Genomic DNA, 14027 nt, shown 5'->3' on the forward strand with positions numbered 1-14027 from the left:
CAGAGTATCCAGAACGAATGTATTATAAGAGTTAAAATAAAATAGAGTTGTACCACATACAACTGTGTTGGCTCATCTGTGCACCAGAGCACCCAACACCACATGGTACAGGAGTGGATCGATACCTGCCGGCATACCTCAGTGTACACAGACAACCAGCAGTGCCCAGGCAAAATGATAGAGCTCCCGGTTCCGCAGCCGCTCCAGTGCTACGGCGATCTCCGCGAAAACTGGCGGCGATTCCGGCAAGTGTTCGAATTGTTCCTGGTGGCAGCTGAACTCCAAGACCTGGATGATAGCGAAAAAATTGAATTTCTCCTCACCATCGCTGGTGCAAGGGCAAGAGAAATATTCACAAGGTTCAGGTTCTTCAGGAGGCAGCAAAGGTACGATTACCAGGCAGTCCTGGACAAATTCTCCAAGTACTGTGAAGAAAACGCAATCCAATCGGCTAGTAAAGGTAAGAAAAGCTGCAGTACTCACCTCGTGGCCGGGATCCCGGAGCCCGAATTCCCAGAGGCCAAAATCCCGGGCCTGAGAGAGGGCTGGGTCGAGGTCGGTGGCCATCTTGCTAAAGGTATCACGCTAGCACAGTTGCGCGAGCAGTGCGCAGAACCGGAAGTTTCGTTTGCGCATGCGCGAGATGCTGCGCATGCGCAGTCAAGAAAACGGCCATCGGTAAAGGAACAGCGATCTGAGCATGCGCAGTCGCTTCTTACGTGCTACATACCGAGTGTCAGGATGTCAGAGGCCCCAGACTGCACCAATTTAAAGGGGAAACGTCCCAAATCAAAAAAACAAAAATCTGTTAAAGCTGTAAAACAACCTTCCCTCACCTGGAATGACAGCACATTGCCGCAAATTGACCCAGGAGATGAATTTGACCTCCGAAGAACCCTCCGACAAGCAGTTACCTACGCACAAGCCGATGATTCCGACCTCGAATACTTCGATGACGATCTTTACAGTGTTTCTGGACCTCGCGAGCCCAATGATAGCTCCGTGGTCCTATACGACTATGACTCGGACGAACCTTTCGTGTTGCACATTGGCGGCCCCAACATTGAATCCGACGCAGATGCGGATTCATTTTTCGGATTTGAGGATCTTCAATCCAGCAGATATGACGTCCCAACTTATCAGTACCGGATGATGCTGCAGCCTGACATTAACAGACAGGGAGCGCTGCAAGCACACGGAGAGCGCCCTGCTGCAACACAGAGCGTGGTCCACGTCCCGCTCAACGTTCCCGACTCTATGAAAGAAGACATGCAAGACTCCAGAGCGCAGTCCTCGCATGAACCAGAAGTGACTCCAGTGTCACAAGCCTCCACAGCAAGCTCGTGGACAGACTCCACAATTGCAGAAACGCAAGACTCCAGAGCGCAGTCCTTGCACGAACAAGAAGTGACTCCAGTGTCACAAGCCTCCACAGGGAGCTAGTGGACAGACTCCACGATAGAAGCAACGCAAGACTCCAATGTGCAGTCCTTGCAGGAACAAGACCATGAGGGTCTAGCAACCTCTCCTGACCAACCAGCGGCAGACGATGCAAGTCTGCCATGCTCACGTGAACAGCAAGAAGGCTATAACAGCCTACCATGCTCCACTACACAGCAGCATGACCATGACGGTCTCTCATGCTACAATGAAGGGCACAGCGCTGAAGACTGTTCAAGCCCAACTGAAGACAAGCCAAAGGAATCGCCTCGTCCAAGCCCGAAGGAAAAAGGTTTATGCGCTGACCTTCAGGATCATTATAGCCGAACAGAGATTAATAATGCTGCACGGCCACAGAAGGATGCTGAGGATTTGCTAAAGAAATTAATTGAATGTTTAACTTGCAAGGAGCAGACTGAGAATTGCCAGTGTTTTAGTACGGACCGAAAAAATGGACAAGACATTGATCCTCAGGTAATGGAAATAACACAACCTGAATCATATCTACAGCAGGGACAAATGTCTCCCTTCAACACAACGCCGCAAAGTCCCAACTTCGGAGACCAGCAGTTAGTCAGTAATGACTCTTCAAACCTTGAGGGGAACATTAATTGCATTGAACCTATACACACTCCACTGATAAATGAGCAGAACATTGGAGCAAGAATCCTGAGGACACCGACATCGAGTAGCCAGATAACGAATTTAAAACCCACAGCCGTTTCAAGTGAACCAATTGTGCTTTCCACTAATGGTGAAGATGCAGATAAGGTCGACCCGATTATCCATTGTACCACACTAACCCCAGTGATTAAGCAGTTATGTATGGGGAGTATAATGTGGGCAATTGAGAACAGTAAAAGAGAGACTGTGACCATGCCAGTCCCAGCAAAATCAGACCCAGAGACCATGAAGGCATGTACATTAGACAAAGATACATATGAGGTACCTGAGAAGAAAAGTGAAACGGAATGTTCTTTGGAAAATAGTACAATGTCGATAGAAACATTGGATCCTATATTCGAGACCATACATATGGGAGAATTTGGGGGTAATAAACAAGGTTATGCAATGTCTGGGGGAAGATTTAAAATTCCAAAGAAGAAAAGCCCAAATGAAGGACAACGGCAAGACAATGACAGTCCACCGACATGGTGTGCACCACCAGATGAAAACTCTGACAATTTACCCAACCCTAGTGAACAGCAAGCTGCTAATGAGGATCTATCCACGGGATGTGAGACGAGTGACGACAGCATCCCACTTCCCATGCAAAAGGTGCAAGGTGACAGACCTCGCCTAGTGCATACCGAGGCACTCGACGATCACGGTGGGACCACTGACGACTGCGGTGGCGGCGCACCGCTTCCACCCTCGATGGCTCGAGCCTCTCCACTGGTTGGTGCATTCCTGCATGTTCCGACTCCAGAAGTGCAGCTTCAGGGAATCTCGGCTGCCTCCAGTGAACCTGTTGGGACTCCGGACGGGGGGCATCGACGGAAGGCAGACCGGACTCCAGGTGGGGAGCAGCCAATCGCCGACTCTGATTCGCGCACGCCAGACCTTGCTCCGGACGGGCGGTGTCGCGGCCTCGGTGATGGCACGCTCAGGGTGACGGCGGATGCCACGGCGACAGGGAATGGATCGCGTGGCAGTCCCACTGGGTCGGCAGTGGCAACCAGCACCGGCGGTCCAAGATGGACACACCAATTCGCGCCATCGCCAGACGTTGATGCGAGCAACAATTCTCTCTCCAAGGCGACATGCTTCGACGTTTCTCTGTGGAGTCGCCCTTCCGGCACAGCAGGTGGCCGGAACCAGCGTGCACGGTCTCGGCCAACTTCCACATCTGGCACAGTCATCGCCTTGCATGATATTAGTGATGGTGCTACTTCGATGGCAACGACCCATCGGCTACAAGATGCCGTCCACCACAAACATAAAAAGAAAAAAGACTCCACCTTGTTCCTGGCATGCAGGGCGGATGGATTGGTGCGTAGGCGCAATCAGCGAGCTTTGCGCCGCCTTCCACGCTCGCAACTGAACCGTACGCACACGCCGGATCCTCCACTGGTTCCCAAGGATGACTTCGTGGAGATGCCACGGATCATGCCCCTTCCATCGCCACCAGAACCAAACCACAGCCAAGGCAACACTAACAAAGATGTTGAATGTTATCATTGCACGAATGAAAAAACCAAGCACTGCACGAAGTACAACAAATGGTAAAGTAGAGACTTCGGCAACAGCATCACCTCCAACAGTCCAAGGTGAACCAGTGTGACCACAAATCTCCACAGCTGAACCGGCTTGAGGACCAGCCCATTCTTGAGGCGGTCACCCATTAGACTGGACTTATAACGCTGTTCATACGTTCAAAAAGTCAAACACTTATGTATTATAACCTGTTGTTGTTTATTGTTCCAGATATCGTCTGACCGGACCACTGTTCAAGTTTTTTTTCTCTCGCATCCATGTTTTGTTATGGTACAACCTTGTTAGTGTGACGCACCCGACATCACCCCATGTAAATAGTTACGTCATATACACACGCTGTACACAACACACACACACACCCTTAGATGCACTCACGACACACTTATATTTATAACCACGTAGGCACATATCTTTGTAAAAAGGGGGGATGTCATGATATTCAAACACACACATCATGATAGACACGCCAACAGACAAATCAGAACACACAACACCACAACCAATGACAGAAAGATATAAAAGCACAGAGACGACCCCCGGTGGTCATTATTAGCTGCAGAGGAAGACCAGGACAGACCTACTACACGACACACTCAGGGAGACAGCACGTGCAGAGTATCCAGAACGAACTGTATTATAAGAGTTAAAATAAAATAGAGTTGTACCACATACAACTGTGTTGGCTCATCTGTGCACCAGAGCACCCAACACCACAGCTGTAATGCCTCCACCCCGTATCTAGGCCTGCATATGATCTTCTCAAAGAGCGCATCCTACTGAATTGCATGTCAGAAATTCAGGTTTGCTATGCATGATTTTCCATCCGTTACTCTTAATAGGTGGAAAATTGTGCGTGTAAATTTCTGATTGCACTCTCGGTGGTCCAGTCATCACTGAGAGCAAGAAATTGGAATATCACTACCCTGAAGAATGGCCACATGTGCAAGCGCCGAAAGAATACTTTGGAAATATATGCTATGACATTGGCACTTTGGGAAAAGTGAGAGTTTCTTCCACGTGCATAAACTGAGCAGGATGGTCTGTTGGCACAAAGTTATTTTTCAAATTTGAACCGACGGTACAGATTCTGAGATTTTGGGATGTGGCCTGAGTTGTTACAAGTCAATCTTGCTGCAGTCTCTCAAAAGTCATGGCTGAGGTCTTCGAACTGGCCCTTCTGAGGCAGTGGAAACAGTCGGGATGTGTGTTCACAAATGGTCACTCGGTCTGAAGTGGTGATCTGAATTTGTTTTTGCTAAAGCCCTTTGCAGGGGAAGAAGTACAGTTTTTACAGCTTTTCCCACATGCAGTTGTTTGGAGGTGGTCAGTTTGCTGCCGATGTGCCTGCTTCCTCCTATTTGTCTATCAATAGGCCAGATTGGGGGAAGGGGTTTATTTACAGACTAACTGAAAAGATCCCATGACAATATACAAAGACTAACCGGGTTTACCTTACCAGTGGCAGTCACGTGACTCACTTCACCTGGCACAATTTGGATCACGGCCTTGCTGGGCGTGATCCAAATAATGATATTCAAATGAGCCAGTAAGCTCATTTAAATAGCTGGATGCCATATTCATCTTGCCCCCAGGGGTCAATGGCTGTGCCTTTGAGGCCTCAGCTAGGTGCTGTCTAGCACTTATTTCCACAATCCTGGATCAGGCGTGATGGCACCTCGGTGGTGGGGGGGGGGGGGGGAGATCGGGGACAGGGTAGGGTAGGACCCTGGCACTCCCCTGACAGTGCCAACCTGACACAGCCAGCATGTCCATTTGGCACTGCTGGGATGCCAGGCGGCAGGTTGGCAATACCAGGTGTTGGGCCGAAAAGGCCATGCTCAAAGTTAGGGGGGATCCTGAAAGTCGGGAGGGAGGTGTAGAGATCAGGGCAGCCATTCAAAATGGCGCCCTGATCTGTTAGGAGCTGGTCCTGCTCCCCAGTGCAGGAAATCTTCCAAGTGTGGCCTCAACCTGGAAAAACTCCCCGAGACCCCAAAAAATGGCCAAGTGCAGTTGAATAACGGTGTGAATCTCCGCATTTGTCACCGAGAAACTCCCCGCCAAATGCGTCCAAAACCGGATTTGGAAATTTTTCAGGTGAATGGAGCCCTACACTTCAAAAGTACTTCAGAGCATGTAAAGTTCTTTTGAGATATCCAGGAGCTGTGAAAAGCACCATATAATGCAAGTCTTTTCTTTTCTTCAACCAAGAACAGTGAAACGAACTATACGGAACAGGAATAGACCGTTCAGTCCCTCTAGCTTGTTACGCTGTTCGATAAGAATATGGCTGAAATGATTGTTGCCTCAAATCCACATTCTGTCCACTCCCGTTTTATATTTGACTCCTCTGTTAGCCAAGAATATATCTACCTCTGCCTTAAACATGTACAGCCTGCACTGTTCTCCAGGGAAGGGAGTTCCAAAGACTCCTGCCCCTTTTGAGGGAAAAAAAATCTTCTCAACTCCCATCTTAAAGGGTGAACTCTCATTTTTAAACTGTCACCACATTCAAGTCTCTCCCACAAGGGAAAACATCCATACAGCATCCGTCCCCTCAGGAGCTCATAGGCGCGATTCTCCGGCCTCGTTACGCTCTTGCTCAGTCAAGTGAGGCTGGTGAAGAGTGGGAGAGGCCAAAAACGAGAACCGTGCCAGGCGCCAAACAGTTGGCGATGCAACCGGCCCTCTTGCGTAGGCAAAATCAGGATCTCGCCGTAGCGTGGCAAGAAACCAATTACCCTATTTATTACCCTATTTCCATGCGATTAATGAGAGCCACCAATTCCAAAGAATACCCATCATTCAGCAGCCTCCCAAGCAAGTGGTCACACTGGTGCTGATTAATATTTCTTTTGAAAAACGTGAACCTGGCGGAAGGACTTCTGTGGGGAGCCGAAGAGGTGGGTTGCCATCTTTGCTCATAGACGAAGAACCCGGGGGTGCCGGGCTTGCCACCCCTCGGCTGGGGGTGGGAGACCCTCCGCAGGGATGGGCCACTATGGGAGGGTGGGGAGGTGCGCTGGGGGGGGGGGGCAACCCCTCGTGGCACCACCATGCCAACCCCTGCATTCTGTGTACCCATTCCAGGGGCAACACTTTTCCCTGCCCGTCCACCCCAGCTATCACCCATATCCCCCACCAACTGCCGAGGCCTCTGGCTGTGCGGCTGAAGGCTATTGCTAATCGGGAATCAACAGTCGTGGTTAAGTGAGCACTACACACAACTCAAGTGGATTCCCATGGGTGGGCGGGCCATGTAGCATGTGGGAGTCATTGCCTAGCATCCCAATCACACCTGAACACTGCGGGAGGCAACACCACACATGCAACGGCCAACATCCGAACGCCCAGGGGATGGGACACCATTCCGGGAACATGTCCACGGCTGGCCGGTGGGTGGGTGCCACGGGGGGGGGGAGATGCCTGGCGAAATGGGCCAAGAGTTCACATTGCGGAGGAAGGTGACTGGTTGTGCACAGAGGTGTTCATTGTGTTTGACAATTCCCACCCTCCCAATGGTGCTGCCCTCTCCTCCCCCGGTGCCCTCAGTGATCCTCAGTGTGGAACCTGAACAACTTGTGAGCAATAATGATAATCCGTTCACATCAGCCAAATTTGAGAACTATCTGAAGGGGTGTGGCATCTACCATATCAAATCTGCCCCCGACCATCCAGTTGCAAATGACTTTGCTGAGCATTTCGTACAATCGCCAAGCATGCAGTGAAGGTTTTGAGGGATAAATGCTCTCGACCTAAATGTGTCAAAAGCTTTCTAATGACTTCCAGACACACACTGGGTATCCAACAACACAAAGCTCACCGGCTTTACTGATGTTAAAAAGAAACCTACACACAGTTCGACTTTATGACTGCCCCTTCAACTTCAGGCATAGTCAGGCAACAACATCAGACGCAAGTGGCAAGAAGGGCACAACATTCCAAAAGCAGAGTCTTTGACTGTGGGGAACATGCTCTTGCAAGAAATTGCACCTCAGGCAGAAAATGGACTCCGGCGATTTTATTAGCCAAAGCGGGTCCAATTTCATATACTGTACAAACTGATGATGAATGAATTTGGCGTCAGCACGCTGGCCAATTATTGTCACGTAGTGAGAGTACAGAACCTCTCAGATGGTTTCACCACAGAGAGTATGGACAGCCACATGCCACACTGGCAACTTCCAAAATTACAGAATCTGTTACGACAGAATCATCCACAGTGAACAGTGTACAGGAAGTCACTCATAGTATCCCTAAGAGCCAATTTCCTGAATGTCGTGTTCTGCCTAAACGAGACAGGCGTCCACCCCAGAGACTGGTAGGAAACAAACTATACCGATGGAAACAAGTGGAATGTGGCAACCCTGCGCATGCACATCAGTCAACAAAATGTCTCGTGGACTGCACTCAAAACCGAGGTGGGTGCATGTGGCCCGTGCACTGCTTGTTGCCCACCACTGCATTAGACATTGTCCACTTGCTTGTATTTATCGTCCGCCTGCTTGAGCAGATGTAAAAGATCTCGTAGCATAATTTTAAGGAAAAGTAGGTGATGTGTTAGGCAGGTCGGTTCGGTGGGGACTGCACTTGATGCAGCGATGCGAGAAACAGACCTCTAACACTGTAGAAGATCCAACACGGTTTTATTGAACAATAAAACTAACATACATATTTAATTGTGGGTCGACACTATACTGAACTGACTGGAGACCTTGTACTAGCCTGACCAGACTTACTAGCTACCGCATGGAGTTTGCACTTGCTAGCTCGTGGACTCTGACTGTCTCAGTGGCTGGGTCCCGAGAGAGCGGGAAACCTAGTGCCCTCTGGCTTTATAGTGGTGGTGTCCTGTCTGGTGACTGGCTGCACTGTGCTGTGTGCTTACTGGTCATCCTGTGTGTCAATCACTGCCTGTCTGCACTTCATTATAAACATGCGTGGATATTATGACAGTAGGGGAGTTATTTATTCCCAGCCAATAGATATTTCCCAATCAACAATTTAAAAAAACGAGAATCTGGTCGTTATCACGTTGCTTCTTGTGGGGGTTTTCTGTCTGCAAACTGGTGGCTGCAATTCGTTGGAATTTTTTTTTTTAATAGAATTTACAGTGCAGAAGGAGGCCATTCGGCCCATCGAGTCTGCACCGGCGCTTGGAAAGAGCACCCCACCCAAGGTCAACACCGCCACCCCATCCCCATAACCCAGTAACCCCACCCAACACTAAGGGCAATTTTGGACACTAAGGGCAATTTATCATGGCCAATCCGCCTAACCTGCACATCTTTGGACTGTGGGAGGAAACCGGAGCACCCGGAGGAAACCCACGCACACACGGGGAGGATGTGCAGACTCCGCACAGACAGTGACCCAAGCCGGAATCGAACCTGGGACCCTGGAGCTGTGAAGCAATTGTGCTATCCACAAGGCTACCATGCTGCCCGAAGAGTGATGCCACTTCAGAAAAAGTACTTTATTGGCTGTAAAGCACATTGGGACATCTGGCCACTATGGAAATGCAACTTTTTTCAATGTTTTATTTCTCCAGGAACATATCCAAATATGTTTCAACAACTTCTGTATTAATTAATTAATCAGTCTTCTTATTTGGGTGTGATGAAGTTCTACTTTGTGCCTATTCTTTGACAGAATTGGAAGCACTTTGAGCAGGATGTAGGACCCAGAGTCACAGATGAAGAGGGGGAAGGATGGTAATTGACCCATAGTGAATTGACAGGGTGTGTTTTGGGAGACATTTGCTCGTCCTTCTCAGTCATCGCAACCCTCTGTAGTTGTGATGCTGTCAAGCTGAAGAGAAATGTGAGATTTGAGCTTTTCTTGCCTTTTATAGATTATACTGTAGACTGAAGTGCATTTTAACATTGCGTTTTTAATGAGGGCCATAAAAACCTGCTGCCAGTCTGTGTGACATGGAACAGCTGCAGTATCTGGCTTGCAGTGCAGAGATGTGCTGAAGTGCTGGATAAATACAATTAAACAGTTGAGTCTATATTTCAAAGAATTGTAGTGTCAGGAGCTTTGGAAGTAAGACTGTTTTACAGTTTGTGATTAATCACCAAAGTTAGTGTGGAATACCAGGAATAGCAGCCAAGAAGTTTAAAAGAGGAACCATTTTAATATAATTTTCCTCAGCAAGCAGGAATGATTACCTTATCTTTGTAACCACAGAGACACACTGCTACAGATTAGCACCAAGCCAGCCTGTCTGAATACAATTCAAGAAAATATTACCTGATCGTCTAATTTTGGTTGAAGTCAGTCTGGTCGTCTCGAGAATTTTGACTGCCTGCTGCAACTCATTAGTATAGAAATATTTAACACAAATCAAATTCATTTTGGCAGCCTGTTTTTAAAAAAAATTCGTATGTGGGCATCGCTGGCTTGGATTGTATTTTTGCCCTTCCCTGGGAGCATTTGCTGTGGATCTGGAGTCACATGTAAGCCAGACCAGGTAAGAATGATAGATTTCCTTCCCTAAAGGACATAAATGAACCAGATGGGCATTTTATGACTGAGAACGGTGGCTTCGTGGTCCCCTTTAGACCGTTTAAATTCACCATCTGCCATGGCGGAACTTGAACCCGAGTCCCCAGAGCACCATTCTGGGTTTCTGGATTACTAGTCCAGTGAGACTATCCCTACACCACTGCCTCCCTGAGTTCTAAATCAGGAGGCAACATGTTTAGTGCAGGATGGATGATTTTGGCAGGACGGTGTCGCAGATACTGGGATGCCCTTTTGTTCCTTGGGCTGGAGAGAGAAGGTGAGTTCACTCGCTTACACAAGAGCGAAGGTCGTGCTTTCATTATCAGAAATTAAAGCTGTGAAAATAGACAAAGCGCAACTAACAATGACAGCCCACAGAAACAGTCGACGTAATGAAATGATCAGACAATGTGGTCCAATGGATAAGACATTGATCTCCCCACTGGTTCATATTAGTTTATCCAATGAAGACTTCAGCCACAGAGACCAGTGATGTCCCACGTTGCTGACAGGGATAGCTGATTTCACTTGGTGTAGTCATGGGGGGAGTGGGGGAGAGAATGTTAACGATTACTCAATTGTTTTTAGATGAAGAATGGGGAAAGGTCAGTCAGGATTGGACATGATCATTACCTGCCAAATCATGGCATGCGTACTGCCCATCACTTATTAGCCCAAGCCTGAATACTGTCTGACTTTCTGCCCTTGATTACCGTTTCCCTTCTTTAAAGGCTTATTTCTGGCGTAGCAATGTCGAAAGGCCAATGGTTCTCCCAACCCACCTCCACTTGGTGAATGTCCTATCAGCCGTCATTGAATGCTGGCAGTTCGCTGATCCAATTAAAATCAGTACTGATCACGAAAACAGTTCATGTCTCTCACTTTGGTCATTGGCAACCATGGCAGACATTCTGCCCACCACATCGTTGACTTCCAAATGTTTGCATACCATTGCGCGTAAAACCTGAATATATCATACTTGCGGGACCATAGTAACTAATCCAAATAGTGTGATCGAGTGAATCAAACAGTCAATGGTCTTGTCCCTGCCTATTTCAGATACCTCTGAGATCTCTGTGCTCCTCCAGTTTTGGCTTAATACCTGATTTTCACCATTCCGCTTTGATGGTGTTTCTTCAGGTATCAAATTCCTGTTAGCTCTGTATTCCCCTTGCTATACTGCACTACCCCTCTTCTCATTTCTCTTTTAATTCACTCTTTAAAAGTGATCCCTTTGACCAAGCATCTGACATTAAAATCACCTTTTGTGACTTTGTGTCAAGCATTGGCTGTTGGTATGAGTGAATGCCTTGGATCCAAATAGCTTTTATTGATTCGTGTCTGGCATTGAGCAAGGAAACATTACCGGTGTGATGATTCAATGCTAATTGGATGTAAGTCTGTGTATCCTGTGCATTTAATAGAATATATAAGTATATCATTTCGGTGTTAGCAAATTAATAAAAACACACCAGCATTCACATCATTTCATAGCAATGCCTCCTTTCCCCAAGACCCGGAGGAATTCAAATAAGTGCAGAGACCGCATGAGTTGCACACATTACCTCAACCGCATGAGTTGTACACATGAAATGAAATGAAAATGACATGACCTCACTCCTAAAATATGCTTTGTTATTGAGAAAATGGAAACTGTGGTTTGTGGTCTGAGCAAAATCATTGCCTTCTGCCGCTCCACAATGAATTGCAGTGTACCCCGGAACGCTGGGGTTCCCATTTGTCAGGTCTGAGGATCTGGTGTAATTAAAAGAGTCCATCTTTAATCAAAGACAGGTATTTGAAGTGCAATTAAAGTGGCAGTCACACTTTTTGCAGGTAAATATCCGAATGACAAAGGCATGGGACCAATTCGGCAGCTACTTAAAGGGACACATTCACGTGTCTGGATTTGTGGCATGCAAGCAAAAATTGGAAAGCTCCAGTGGGCCGATTTTAATAATTTACACAATTAGCGGATCTGTTATACAAGACTTTTCATTGATCGGTTTGTCACAATCACAGTTTCTATCGGTAAGATTTCCCCTCACGTCTAGTCTGCATCAATCAATCTACGATCTGCAACATGTTGTCAACAACCATCAACTATTTATTTTCTGATTGTTTTATTCGGCGTTGAACATGCCCCCCCCCCCCCCCCCACCCATTTTTATTTCCTCCGTGCTCTTCAATGTGGCAATTTTCTCAATATTTGCAAGATTTTCATATGTTGTACGTGGGAAACCATTTCCACCAATTTTCCAAGAACCCCACCCTCCATACACCCCGTCCACCCTCCTTTTCATGGACATACTCGCCTCCCCCGCCCCTGACCATTGACAGTGCCACCCTGGCAGTGCTCCTGGCTTTGACGCGTCACCAGGGTACCTTGGTATTCCAGGTTGGCAGTGCCATGATGCCAGCCTGGCATGCCTAGGTGCCTGCATTCCAGGGGAAGGACCAGGGGACCACTCCCCTGTCCCTGACTACCCAGAGGCATCCAATGGCTTGGGAGACCTCCTCCTCCTCCTTCCCCCCCCCCCTCCCCCCTCCATGGTGCTGTTTCGCCTGGTCCATGTTTCTGTGGGCCAGTATCGAATGGCGCCGGGCTGGGGACTACCTGGAGATGCCGCGAGCCTGATAGATCCTGACACAGCAGGCCCAAGCAGGTTTTATACCTACTTAGGCGTGCAAGACTGGGTCCCGTTGCCCTCCTGAACACCGTCTGGGAGGCGATGGCAGAGGCAGTCAGCGCTGCCAGTCTCACCAGGAGGAGACCGCTGGTGACCAAGAGGGGTGAGGATCATTGGTGAGTCCTCTGCCCTGAGACGGCCAGACAGCCACAAAGGGTTCCAAAGGCTGCAATGGAGGTGTCCTCTGGTTGGGCTGAACTTCGCTGATCCCCTGCTTCCTCTGCAATGGGGCAACGCTTCTGAGGCGTGCAAACACTTGGTGGGCTCCTGATTTGAACTTGGCCTTTGATACAGCTGGGATACGAGGATGTCCAGAGGGGCGGTGATGATACAGCTGGGATACGAGGGTGTCCAGAGGGGCGGTGATGATACAGCTGGGATACGAGGGTGTCCAGAGGGGCGGTGATGATACAGCTGGGATACGAGGGTGTCCAGAGGGGCGGTGATGATACAGCTGGGATACAAGGGTGTCCAGAGGGGCGGTGATGATACAGCTGGGGTACGAGGGTGTCCAGAGGGCGGTAAGAGAAATTGAGGAAGCATCAAAGAAGAAGCCCATTCCGATGCATAGATCCTGTGAAGCATCGAGGATAGCTTTGACAATTTTGCTTCATGCACGAAGGATTGGGTGAGGTAGAACACAATAACTAGTAAATCCAATTGAGTTACAGAACGGCTCTGCCCATGTCTATCCAAGACAGCACAACTCTCCAGTGTTATGTCTGTGGTTCCTTATCAGCTGCAGCTGGAGATTTACACAACACTGCCAAGGTTGCAGTGTAATCCTGCATTCACCAGGTTATTGACCAACCCTTGAAAAGAACTGGGGAACTCATTCAATGTGGCAGGATTGTTAGGCTGAGGTAAGATGAGCCCTCCTGATGTACCACAAGAGTTAACCATAAGACGTAGGAGCAGAAGTAGGCCACTCGGCCCATTGAGTCTGCTCTGCCATTCAATGAGATCATGGTTGATGTATAATCCTCAACTCCACTTTCACACCTTGAGTAAAACCTGGCTATCTCACCCTTGAACGTACTTAACGACCCAGCCTCTACAGCAGTGCTCTTCAAACTTTTTTTCCGGGGACCCATTTTTACCAACCTGGCCGACCTTCGGGACCCACGTCGGCCGACCTGCGCGACCCACCATTTTCTCTTGCCTTCTTTG

General features: G+C 48.5%; 1 protein-coding gene across 3 annotated transcripts in view; it reads left to right on the plus strand.

Annotated features, from left to right (window-relative positions):
• fhl3a (four and a half LIM domains 3a) overlaps positions 1–14027 on the plus strand; it is a 148903-nt gene that overhangs the window by 19738 nt on the left and 115138 nt on the right. The window contains exon 2 of one of the 3 annotated variants that reach the window (XM_072501341.1): positions 10024–10132. The exons of the other annotated variants lie outside the window; for them this stretch is intronic. The gene's annotated coding sequence lies outside the window, so the exon portion shown is untranslated. The remainder of the gene's footprint in view (positions 1–10023; positions 10133–14027) is intronic. 3 annotated transcript variants of the gene reach the window in all.

The sequence above is a fragment of the Scyliorhinus torazame genome, chromosome 1 (assembly GCF_047496885.1).
Source record: "Scyliorhinus torazame isolate Kashiwa2021f chromosome 1, sScyTor2.1, whole genome shotgun sequence".
NCBI lineage: Eukaryota > Metazoa > Chordata > Chondrichthyes > Carcharhiniformes > Scyliorhinidae > Scyliorhinus > Scyliorhinus torazame.